The sequence below is a fragment of the Castor canadensis genome, chromosome 13 (assembly GCF_047511655.1).
Source record: "Castor canadensis chromosome 13, mCasCan1.hap1v2, whole genome shotgun sequence".
Lineage (NCBI taxonomy): Eukaryota > Metazoa > Chordata > Mammalia > Rodentia > Castoridae > Castor > Castor canadensis.
Genome location: NC_133398.1, coordinates 86852363 through 86865899, shown reverse-complemented (window position 1 = coordinate 86865899; position 13537 = coordinate 86852363). Strand labels below are relative to the sequence as shown.

The 13537-nt window shown below is 38.8% G+C and overlaps 1 pseudogene; it reads left to right on the top strand.

The window, feature by feature from the left end:
- The first annotated feature begins 1450 nt into the window (after positions 1-1450).
- Positions 1451-2184, top strand: LOC109679052 (26S proteasome non-ATPase regulatory subunit 4 pseudogene; annotated as a pseudogene).
- The last annotated feature ends 11353 nt before the right edge of the window (positions 2185-13537 follow it).

The following is a 13537-nucleotide window of genomic DNA, read 5'->3' as shown; positions in this document are numbered from 1 at the left end:
TATCCTGTTTGGGATGTGATGAGCTCCTTCAATCTTTTCTAAGTTTGGGGATTTTTCTTTCATTCATTATGTCCTCTAATACAACTTCTATCACACCCTCTTTCTCCTCTCTTTTCAAAAACTCTGATGATATTAGTGTTGTGTATTTTTTCTATAGTCCCTTAAGTTCCTAAGGTTTTGTTCAATTTTTAAATTTTTTTCTCTCCATTGCTTATATTGTTTAATTTTCAATATTGCACCTGAAAGCTGAATGATTATTTCCTGTGCCCTTCTATTCTGCTATTGAGATCATCTATTGAGATTTTTATTTCAGTTCTTGTATTTTTCAGTTAAAAGATTTCCATTTGGTTTCTTTTGAATCACCTATTTTCTGGGATTTCTGGGATTTATCCCTTTGGTTTATTTCAAGCATCTCTGTGAATTCCTGTTGAAGCATGTTTGTGATGGCTGCTATAAAACCTTGTAGGATAATTCCAAAATATGCATCATACTACTGTCATCTGTTGACTGTATTTTCTCACTCAAGTTGAGTTTTTTCCTGGTTCTTTATAGAACAAGTGACTTTCAATTACATTCTGGGCAGTAGGGATTATATTAAAAGATTCTGATTATTTTTGAAATTCTATCTTTTCTAATGCTTCCTTGGCATCAAACTAGTGGAGAAGTAGAGTGCCACCTCATTGCTACCAGATGGTGGTAAGAGCCCAGACTCTTTCAACCTGGTAGGGAAAACCTCTGGCTATTGCTGAGCAGAGGTAGGATTTCAGGCTTCCTTTGTCACCATGCCAATGACACTAGGCTTCCTCAGTCACAACCCTGATGACAGGGCAGGAACGATGCCTCATTTCAGCCAGGCAATAGAGAGGTCTGTTCTCTGCACTTGGCCTTTGCTGACAAGGAGGTGCATGGCTCTGTTTTTCCCATAATTTTTGACTGAGGTAGGTAGTTGTTGTCCAAAATGTTACTGTTCTCTGGCTCTTTTCCTAACCCTTTGGCTAGAGAAAGCAAACCTTTCTGTGTCTGTTGCTGTTTCCAGGTTGCATGGTTTAATTTGGAATATATGAAATGAAAATAAAGCCCAACACAGCATGTTGATCTTGGGGTCCCAAGGCTTCCTGCCTGGTCTGTCTTCTCTCTGCCTTTCAGAAGCTGAGTTGGCTTTATGTATAATGTCCAGGGTTTTCTGTTGTTCTGACTAAGGGGAACAGAGAAGTATGTCTATTCCAACTTGGTCATAAAATATTCTTTTAAGTAGAAAACAGCTAATGAAAAAGCCATTTGTACAGGTTTGAATCTTGTAAGAAAAAGTAAAATATACATGTAATGGAACACAGAGCAAGACTTCAGTTGCCAGAATAATTATTAAGGTCATGGCTGAAGGCAAAGGGGTGCTGAATCTCCAGTACTCTAGCAAGGACCCAGCAATGGGCCATGTGCCCCATGTGGCAAGATGATGTTGAAAAGCACTATGGTTTTTGTGTACGGCAATGAGTATATGCAGAATGGGGATTTCTTACACATCCAGCTGCAGGCCCAACAGAATGCTGCCAACGTAGTATGTCATTCAAAGACTCACAGCAACCCTGAGAACAATGTGGGCTTTATCACATTAGCCAATGACTATGGAGTGGTGACCACACTCACCCCTGACACTGGCCACATCCTCTCCAAGCTGTCCAACCCAAGGGCAGTACCATTTTCTGCACTGGCATCCAAGAGGCCCATCTGGCTCTGAAACACCTGCAGAGCAAGAATCATAAAATGTGCATCACTGCCTTTATGGGAAGCCCCATGGAGGACAGCAAGAAGAATTTGGTAAAGCTAGCTAAATACCTCAAGAAAGAGAAAGTGAATGTTGACAAGATCAACTTGAGGGAAGAGGAGGTGAACACAGAATAGTTGGCAGCATTCATGAACACACTGAATGGCAAAGATGGAACTGGCTCTCTTCTGGTGATAGTGCCTCTGGGGCCCAGCTTGGCCAATGCCCTCATCAGTTCTCCAACTATGGATGGTGAAGGTGATGTCATGCTGGATCTTGGTGCCAGTGGCTTTAAATTTTGAGTGGGTTCCAGTGCTGATCCTGAGTTGGCCCTGGCCCTTCATGTTTCTACAGAAGAACAGCTACAGCAGCAGGAGGAGGAGAACCTTCCAGGCATGGATCCCAACAAAGAAGCTATTTGAAATGCATAGGCTACTTGGCCTCCCAGGCCACCAAGGATGGCAAGAAGGACAAGAAGGAAGGACAGAAGAAGTTAGACTGGAAGGAAAGGGTAGCTGAGTCTGCCCTGGGGACTGCATAGTGTGGGGTAGGATATAGAACTAGATATGTTATTTGTAACCTTTACAACCTAAATAAAGCTTGGCAATTTTTTAAAAAAGAAGACAGAATTATCCTCATGAAACCTTACTGCCCCAGTGTACAAAACTGAAGGCTTTGGAAGGGAACAAGTGTCACGGCTTGAACTATACTCAGAGACAAGAAGTATTCTCAGATCTGATGCTACATTTCATCCTGATGGGACTCCAAATAATCAATTTTCACCAAAAAGCTATGGAATCTGCCTGAGATGGAGTTGAGGACAAGACAGGGCTTTGACACTGACCAGCTGAACTTATGGATCTGCTCCCACTTAAAGAGCATTGAGACAGATGCCTCCCTCTATGGACTGGCTGCAGAGGAGAACCTGGAAGATGAAACCTAAGGCAGCCTTCACTTCTGGGGTGCAGGAATTGATGCTTTGCCTTTCCTTCTTCATGCCCCCAAATGTTCTTATTTTTTGTCACTTAACATGTACTACTTATATGTTATTAAAGCCAAAATTTTGAGTGTCCACAAAAGAGTATTTGTTTGATTTGGATCTTATGTTATTGATAGTTTACTGAAATCCTCTGTACATAAATAATGAAAAGTTGAAGGTTGTTCTGAGAACTGGGAGTCTTTCCCTGTGAGCACAGCACAGTCGTGCAGTCCCGCAGCATGGGCAGGTGCATCTTCAGGTCAATGTCACTTAACCTCCAAACAGGAATTCTATCTCACACCCTGAAGTCCTCAGGTGACTTTCCACAAATGCTATTGTGACTTTGAGTTGAGAAAGATCACAGAGTATTCTGTCCCCATTGTCATCCTTTTGGAGAAATCCTTCATCAATCAATTCTAATACACACACACACACACTTCCTTCCCCCATCTCAGAATCCCAAAGTTAAATATGCTAGTTTCTAGAAAGGCTCATTTCCTTCTGTCTCCTGGAGTATCACCCCTCTTTTTGCCCCACAAAGCCCTATCTCCTTGTCAAGCACGGCAGCAGAATTACATTGGACATGAAGTCAATGGTATCAGGCCACCCCCGGTATCCCAAATACTTGAGAGGCTGATGGCAGAAGCATCCCAAGGTTGAAGCCTGTCTGGGCTACACAGGGAGAACGTGTCTAAAAAAAAAACCGGGCATAGTTCAGACAACTTCCAGGCTATGTGTTAGTTCCTTATTTCTTGAGGATGACACACCCAGAAAACCATGAAGCTCAGTATCCCTCCCCCATGCCTCACCCTATGCATCTCTACATCTGTATTCTTTGTAATATCTTTAACAATTAACAAGTATTTCCTGGAAAAAAGAATTACATTGAGGGGCTGTGCACAATTGCAATCCTAGCTACTCAGGAGGCAGAGATTGGGAGGCTCCCAGTTCAAAGCCAGTACAGGCAGAAAGTTAGGGAGACCCCATCTCAACAAGTAACCTGGACATGAAGGATCATGCCTGTGATCCCAGATATGCTTAGTTTGAAGGATGGTGGTCCAAGCCAGCTCCAGGCAAAAACACAAGACCCTAACCAAAAAATAACTAAAGGCCTCTCCACCCCCTCCAAAAAAAAGGGCTGGAGCTGTGACTTGAGTGGTAGAGCACCTGCCTAGCAAGCTCAAGACTGAGATCAACCCCAATATCACAAAAAAATCACCTTGTAATTTATTCACCTCATGACCACAATTGACCATCACCAATAGGCTTAAACTTCTGTTTTCAAATTTAGTGATCTAAAAGCATTTTTAAGATCTGATTTTGTACTTCTAATAGTTTTTATCAATTATTTAAAAGATAAGAATTCTTAGGGTTTTTCTTGACAATGTTTTCTATGTTACGCAATTTTAATGACTTTTAATTTACCTAAATGTTCTTCCTTCCAAATTTTAGGCTCCTGGAAGTCAATTCCTAGCATAACTGAGGAATTTCATGAAGTAGTTATCAAATTTGTCCTCTGTGTTCCTCGTGCATTATTCTCAAAGCTCTGTTTTGATTTCCACTGTGTGGACCTGTGCACTTCGAGTGTTTATTAACCAAATTAACACATGCTTATAACTTATTCTATTTTTGAAGTATTGACATTTTGACAAGAAGAAAGATGTGAGCCAGATTGAACACAGGTGTTCTGATCCATATTTTTTGCAGACACCAGTTGATAAAATAAGAATGGATTCTGAAATACAAAGTAATATTGCCTAATGCATGCATTTCTAGAAAAGTTTATACTATTCTTCCTGATTTCCTATGTACTATTTCAAATGAGCTAATTTTTGCTAAGTGCAAGTGTTTTATAGAAAGATGCCAAGGTCATTCTCTTTTGACATGAAAACTTTAAGGTTTTACATAAATTTTTCAACCTATTTTTTTTCAAACTGCAAGGTGTTTCCCATATAAAGTAAAGAAGACAGATTCTACTCTTTGGGTATTAAATTTTTCTCATGAAATGCCACATTTTCTTGAGGGGCATAGCACTTCATAATTCTTTTTTAAAGTTAAGAGCAGTAATGATTGTAAAAGGCTGAAAAGCAGTGCCAAGGTGCAAAAGGGATGATTTATGTTACTTATACTACTTTAGTCCTGCAATTGCAGAACGGTTCAGCCTTGACAGAGACACAGAGTACAATTAATTGTCATTTAAATATAAGGACAGTGGTCCAACATGATGGGGAGAATCTGTAAGAATTCAGAATGCAATATTGTATTGACTGGTAGAGTCCAATCGAGTGAAGTACTTGAGCTGGCTGTTGAGCTACATCAGCTCTGATCTGGAGATAAAGGTTAATTAAGCAAGAGCTTATCTTGAGCTCAGGTCTCTAGTCATGATGCCAATCCTATTTATGGGGCATGGACTTCCAGTCCCCAGATGTTCCAGAGTTAATACAAAGAATTCACACTAGATGCCCAGGTCACAGTGAGAAGGTTCTAAAGCCTTATAACTTCATATCTTATGAATGGATCAAAATCTCTGATAAATATGCAACCCCACTCAGCTAAGAAGGTAACCCAAACTTACTTGGGAGGATGATGGTCACAATAGTTTTGCATGGCCAAGTGTACCCTTAATGTACAAGTGTCCTTATCCAGGAAGACAGAATCAACTGTGAAGATGATCAAATAAATCCAATGCATTGAATTAATATGTTTGTTTTATTTTGGAGTCATTTGTAACATAATGTAGATGAGAAGAGGCATATTATCAACCTTTGAATTTAATTTTCAAAGTGTTTTGAGTGTGTTCATTTTCTATTGCTGCATTAACAGACTTAGCACCATAAAGCAACACAAATTTATTATTTTATAGTTTATGTAGATCAGAAGTCCAACACTGGTCTCTCTGAGCTAAAATCAATCTGTCAGCAGATCCATGTTCTGGCTAGAGATCCTGAGGAGGAACTTGCTTTAGGTTCATTAAGATCATTGGCAGAATTTGGTTCCCTCTCACTGTGGAACCTGACATCCCAAGGTGCTTGCTGGGTGTGGATGGTTCTCAGTTTTAAGTGGATACCCATGTTCCTTGGCTTGTGGCCCCTCTGCCTTCCCAAAGCCAATGACAGTAGGAGAAGACCCTTCTCACATTCCTAATCTCTCTAATCTCCACTTCTGCCTCACCCCAACATTTTTCTCTTCTGTGCCATCTCCACTGCAGCTGGAGAAATTTCTCTACTTAAAAGGCTTAGGGGATTAGATTGGGTCACCCAAATAATTCAGAATGTCCCCATCTTATGGACCATAACCTTAAATGCATCCGCAAAGTCTCATTTGCCATAGGACATCATGTGCATGCTCATGGCTTCCAGGGATTAGGACATAGGACATTTTCAGAAGACCATCACACTATCTACCACTCAGAATCAATTAATTTAACAGAAGGGTGTAAGCACATTTTACTAAGCCAAAAATAGCACTGGAATATTTAAGAGAATATGCATATATTCTCATGAACTGAACTTATTAAATTTATGAGTGATATTTAAATGAATGCTTGCCAACTTTTTTCCATTCATAGGACACACACACACACACACACACACACACACACACACACAAAAGATACTTGAACAGCAGCCCCAACACCACCAGATTGTCTTTGGTATGTGGTTGTGGTTATCCCTATATTTAAGCTCCAGAATTAAGATAATTTTTTTCACTTTCCTTAAACTGAGTCTGTAATGTCCTCCAAGGTCAGAGTCCAGCTCCTCCTTAGTAAGGCTCCCTTGGCCATTGTTTTATTCAAGATCAGGTGGTTCCTCTGTATCCCAAATTATCCACTCCTTACCTGGAAAGCAGTTGGCAACTTCCCATGATAACAGGAAATCTCCAGTCAATCCCTAGCAAAGTTTCCATGGGCCTCTGTAAACATCCCACAGTCACTGGAGGGCTTGGGTACCAGTGACACCCTGTCTTCAGGGGACATTCCACCATCATCAGCTGAAATCCTACATGGTTGGTCCATTAAAAAAGGAGGGTGACAAAAGAAAAGAGAAGATATTTGACTATTATATCTGCTTTAGAGATGCAAAAACCAGAACTGAGAACTTACCCAAGATTACGCATCCAAGATCACCTGCAGTGAAAGATGAAAGTGAAGCACAATTCCAAAGCTTATGCCCTTTTCACAATACCCTTGGTGGGTGGAAGGACATTGTTGGATGCAGTATTAAAAATGTATGATGAGATCCAGTGTGAAGGACCTTAGCTGTCATGCTAAGGAATTGGACCTGAGTTCTCTAGTCTGTGAAATAAGAAGACTGAAAGTTTTTAAGGAAAGCAATGATAGGAATTGATTTGTGTTTTAGGTATTCTTGCAATTGAAAAAATAATCTTCAAGCCTTCAATATTTTGTCAAGTTTCAGGCTCTATGACTTCTTAGGAAGAGATGTCATCTATGTGGAAAGGGAAACTCCTGAGTAGGAGGTAGATTCTTCTTTCAAAACTTGGCAAATGTAGAAAGTGCTATTCTAGCATCTGGTCCCATCAAAAGTCTGTTCTCCTGATCGACTTGTTGGGATTTTGATCCTATACCTATCAAGTTGCTGGAAGTCAAGTTAACTGTGCCACTCCAAATGCTCGAGGTAACCTAGTGTCCATTGGTGTGCCATTGATATTTGCTGTATTGAACTGAGGTGCCACTAGCTTCTCAGGAATCAAAGACATGACTCAGTTTTTTTCACAGTGAAGCTTAAAGGAAAAGTTCTTGTTGTAATCCTAAATTAAGTAGAAACTTAAATTTGCCCATTTGCCAAGTGGGTGCAGCAGCTAATTGAGTCTTTATGGTAGGAAGGGTGATAGAACCTTCCCAGATTGCACTGCTAGCATTCTGAAGATTGCCTTCTATATCTGTCTTTCATCTTGCAAGCTGACATTAGCTAGTTGCCAAATGAATGTGTGTGTACAGAGGTGTGCTTAAGAGTGTTAATAGCATTGGCTCAACCTTTGCATGCAATTATGACGTGGCCTTGTACAAGTTGCTCATCCTTTCTTAGCATTAATTTGTCTCATGTAAAATCATGAAACCAGTACTTAGTGCATAAGGTTTTGTGAGGTTAATATACTTGTAAAACTTTTAGTATGTTGTTGGGCAAACACCTGATTGATAAATATTAATTTCTATTGTTAAATAGTGGTTTCTATTATTATCAAATTTAGCCTCCCAAAGTTCACAGTGATTTTCATGCAGTCCTGTTTGAGCATTTAATAAAATGAAATGTGACAAGCATTTTGAACAGTAACAGAACCTTAAACCTTTTGAAATTGCTCTGTGCTAAAAATAAAACCTTCAGGATTCGTTTTCTTTATGTGCACAATTAAACAGCACTACCTAGAAAATGCAGTGGACTTTATTGATTCTTTTTTTCAACAGAGCCAGATTTTAAAGATGAAGGTCAAATATTCAGGAAAACAGATCTTGTTGTCCCAAACAAAAAATTTGATTCTACAAAGGATATTTTACAATACCTTATTGGGTCATTTTCTCTGGCTACTCTTTACTTGTCCAAATGCTTTTGAACCTTTTCAGCCAAATTCTATCCTCTTTCCAGGCCTGCATAGTTAACCTCCAAAATAACACCATGGGTATCAATTGCATCCCTCCTAACAATGGCTGGTATTGAACACTTATGACAGATGCTTCATTGCAATTATCTTCAGGAGACAATGCTATGTCCTCCACCATTTCATCTACTGTCCGTTTGGTCCTATGTGTGCATATTCTCTATTTCCCTGGAAACTCCTTAAGACAGGAACAACAGATAAGTTCTTATGTTCCTCAACTCCTTGCTCATTCAAGATATGCAATATATGTTAAATTCAGTTGAATGCTAAGCAGTAAAACATCTAGAGCCTTTCTCTTTTGGTGCTGTGAGGTGCTTCTCCCTGACTATTACACTTGTTATGAATATTTTTAAATCATCAGCCCAATGTTACTTGTTCCCAGAAGGCCACTGAATAAACAAGAATGAAGCTTTGGGATGGAGGGGTGGAGTGGGGTGAGAGAAGAATGAACTATTAATTTGAATCTGAAGAGTTAAGTATGCTTAGAGGTCATCGTTTGCCCTGACCTTCTACTGCTGATGTGTTACTTTCAAATGCAAGACTTCCCATCTCAGCTCAGTGATTTAGCCACAAGCTGATCCCTCAAACTATTTGGCCTGCAATCAAATGAGGACATGGCTCATTGAGAAGGTTTCAAGGGTATTTATTTCCTGGATGGATAAGTCATTTTCCATAAGCATCTAGCACAGTGGATATGAGATGACCTCCTGATTTGCTAAGCATCTGCTACCACACTCAAAATCAAAGGCAAAATGCACATAATATTTTGTTTGTCCATTCTTTAAATGATCAGTTCATAGTGATTTAAACAAAGACCATCACCCCCATCCTCGCTTGGAGTTCCTAGATTTCTAAGCAACATAGATGTCTATTACTATAGACATCTTTGAATCATTTCTAATATTTTAGAAAGACAAAATGGCTAAGACCCATGAAAAAGGGGCTTCCTAGAAATTTCCATTCTATTGGTAAGACAACTGATGCTACTCCTTGTGGCAAAAGTGGTTACTAGAGAGGTATGGGACTATGAATTATCTATTCAAGAAGAGATATGATAAGGTGTCTATATGTAGATGAAACACTTTAACAAACCTATTTAAAGCTTGAAATTATTTTGATTTCACAGAAAACCCTAATGGCAATAGCACATTTCCTGTCAATATACATGGCTCAGAAATTAACTCCAATGTTAAATCTCTTTTGTTTGGAATGAAATCATTGTGTTTAGCCAATCAGAAGCCATATTTTTCAGTTCTGTCTTCTATTTTAAAAGATTAAAAAAACATACTAAATACACAGTCCATTTGGAATATAAAATCTTTCAAAAAAATAGGATCAAAAGAGAAAATATAAGAATCCATGAGGCAAAAACTTGGAAAACCCATGTTCCAGTGCTATGCCTGTAATGCAGTCATATAGTCAAGATTCAATTTATGTTTGTCAACTGAGTGAAGGCAAGGACCAAGTGAAAGAATAAAGTTCTAAAAGATAACCCACTCACAAGCACAGAGTTGGCAGGAAACAGAGCAAGTCCACAACTAGATCTGTCACCAGCTCTACACAACAAACCATTCTACAAGGAAACTGCTGGCTTGAATGAGCTCAGCTTAATATAGAAACACAAACTCATTGACCTACTTTCCTCGTTCATAACAGGATAGCAAATGCAAATAGTTTTCTTTTTAATTTTAGGAGACATTCCTTTACCCAATCTAAAGCCATTTGAAGAATCATTCTCCTAGATGAAACTAAACAGCACTGACAGCCATGGCTTCTGATTGGCCCAATATGGTGATTCCATTGTAAACAAAGAAATTTGAGTGTTGGAGTCTCAATCATGACAGTAGGTTAATCACGCAGAATTAGAAAGAGTCACTCTTCTTATGACTCTCGCTTGTCCTTGATACTCTGGAGATCAGCCATCAATGACCACCGCTCTGAAGCCCTACAAAATGAGAAATATCACAAAAAAATTACCTCCAGGAGAGAACTATCATTTTAATATGCTTTCTAGATATGCATAATTTAATTAGTTTGTAGCAGAAGTTGCACTAATGGCTTCCAGTTCAGGTAGCCTCAACAAGGAGCCAGGAACTGATGCTACAGAATCCACTGTCACTAGCATAAGATGTGGATAACTTGTTCATTAGGTCCTTGTCTCCATCTCTAATTCCTAATTAATGTGGAAATGGTTGTTCTTGCTGTGGGGAGCTGATTTGCTGGGGGTTCAAAAACAATTCCAGTAAGTTTCTGCTCATAGACCACAGCCATCCTGACACAGTAAATGATATGTTCTATAAAGCATTAGCGTTGCTACAAAGTACATTAGATTTTTTAAGTTCTTTATATTCATCCAAGCATTTTTGCCATTCTTTCTACACAGAGCAATCAGTTAAACCAATTAATACTCATTGGGAAGATTCATAGAAAATGGTTTTTTCAATGAAATGAACAGTATTTCTATTTAGTCTGTTTCTGACCTCCTGCAAAGGTGTCCTACAAGACATCTCTTTTCCCATCTTTTACTTCCTTCTCCAGAAAAAATATTTTTGTAACAAATTAACTTTATTTCTCAATAACTAAATGCTTATTACTGACTTCCATAAGGAAACAATTCTTGATGTATGAAACAAGAAAGTCAAGGAAAAGACATGTGAGCAGAAAAATAGGAGGAAGATAAGTGGAATAAAGATCTTACTACTGCAGTTGAGGCAGCCCCATGATTAGACAATTCTGGATCTCAAATAAAACAGGCTGGAGAAATCCTAGTGGATGTACCTTTTCAACTATTTTTCCCTTAGAACATGTTTTAGAAGCATTCTGTGGGAACTGAATTATTAGGGCAGAAATCAATCAAACTTAATTCACTCTGTTATACTATATATTAGTATTTAAGTATTTCTGCAAAGCCATTTGATCATCATTTTGGATTCCATTGATCATGCCTTTGCCATATTCTTCAAACAATGGTGCTTCTTTCATCATTCTCCCATATACAAAATGTAAACCATATTGGAATTTCTTAATAATTCTTTCTTTCTTTCTAAATTTTACTCATGGGAGTTAAAATCAATTTTAAAACTAAAACCATTATACAATCACAAGTCGTGAACAATTTAATCACTCAAACAAATTTATAGGAGCATTAGGGAAGGTAGATTCAGGAAGATATGGAATGTAGTGGGGACCTGAGCTAATCTCACTTAGCTTTTAAAACAATAATTGCTGAGCACTATTCTATAACAAAAGTCCACTGTCACTTACTTATCTTACCACTTAAGTCACTCACATTACCTCTAAGACCCAAATGTCACTTGGTTACCACCAAACAATACTTGTTAGCTTGATTCTAAAAATAACAATACCACAACACTCTCAATAGGTAAAAATTTTTGATTCTTTAAGTTAAACTGACAATGCTGAATGTCTTTAGGATATAGATCAATGAAATTCCCAGACACAATGAATAGTAATCTAAATTAAAAATCCTACTTTGGAAAGTGTTAGGGTTCTAAAATACACTCCAAAGCCAAGCAATTCCAGTCCTGGGAATTCCAAGCAATTCCAGTCCTCCTGGGAGGTCCTTATTTCTCATGAGAAAGGGCATATAAACATCAAAAGATTAGCCTGTCCCTGAAGGAATTCCTTTTTGCTACTTATTGGGAAATGAATGTTTTTCAATTCTGAAAAAAAATAATGGAGGGCAGTATCATCAGCTTCACAATTTACGTGGACAATTTAGTGGTCAAGTCAAGTGAAAGGCAAGAAGAGAAGTCAGAGGTTAAGGTTCATGACCCCCAGGACCAGTGCAGCAGGACATTGGAAGGAAATGGTCATAATTCAATTTCTCAGTCGTGCTTGTAGTCATGGGTGCATTCGAGGGTTGGATGTGTCCCTGTTGGCATCCTCGCAAAGTGACATAAACCTTAGGAAATGTACATGCATAAAAAACTTTACGAATCCTAGAAGTGGTGTTCCAAGAAAAACAAATTTTGGAAACAATAGAAGTCCACAAACTGGCAACATTGATGTGTGATTCTCGGTAGCACTCTTAACTTTCTTAAACCAAATGTCAAATTTGTTGATTACTGCCAAATAATGCCCTTGGCATTTTTTCAGTTTAGCAATTAATGACTCAACTAGTGTCACACAAAAACCAAAATTGATACACTTTGAGTATTTGTCATGAATCAACACCAAGACAACCATATTTCCAAGGAGCCAAGATGGCAGGTTAGAAGCAGGCAGCACCTTCCAGCTTCTCAGCAACGTGGAATTGGAACAACCAGACAATAGCTGCTCAAGAACTGCTAAGGAAATTAGAGCTGGTGGCACAATAATCTAGACTCCATCAACATCCCACAAGCTTCTGGTTAGCAGGAGTGAATGCTGATCTACAAATCCTGCACCACTGTGGGTGTCATCCCAGACACCAACTTCAAGGTGGAACAGAAAGACCTGGTGAGAGAAACTGCAGAGTGTAGCTGCCTACACCCACTGCATCACAGAATCTCCCTTCAGACAAAAGATAGAGCCCTGAGTTCTGGCTGAACACAGCTTCTAAATCTCAGTTCAATCTAAGTAAGCTGGGTGGTAATGTGGACCTAAGCAGCAGGACTGGGAGAAGACCAGCAAATACAACCCAGGAAAGGAAAGTCCTGACCCAGACTGAGCACATCAGGCTAGAGGTAGTGGGGAAGTGGGAGAAGGAGGAAGCCACACGTTAAGTGGGAAATGAGTGAGCTGTCACTGGAGATTTTTATCAGATCTCTAGGTCCCTCACCTATGCTGGGACACAAGTAACAGGCTGTGACTGCCAGACAATGACTTAAACTTCTAACTACACTGCCCCCTACTAGACAGAACCACACAGACTTGAGGAGGGGGGTAAAGTAATAATAATAATAATAAAAGCAACTGCTCTGAAGAGCAGCTAAGTTCTCGCTAATTTTTTTTCGTTTTTGCTGCCACCTTTATTTAGCTTTTGGTTTTTAACATTTTTTCACTAATGATTAGTTCTGTTGATTTTTTACATTTGCTTTCAAACCCCAGTCCAACCAACAAATAAGTAAATGAATAAAAATAAATAAATAATTTTAAAAAGCAACCTTTAATTCTTTCTGATCTTTCAATGTTTAAAATTAATATTTGACATTAATTTGGAGTTAATGTTTCCTGATATC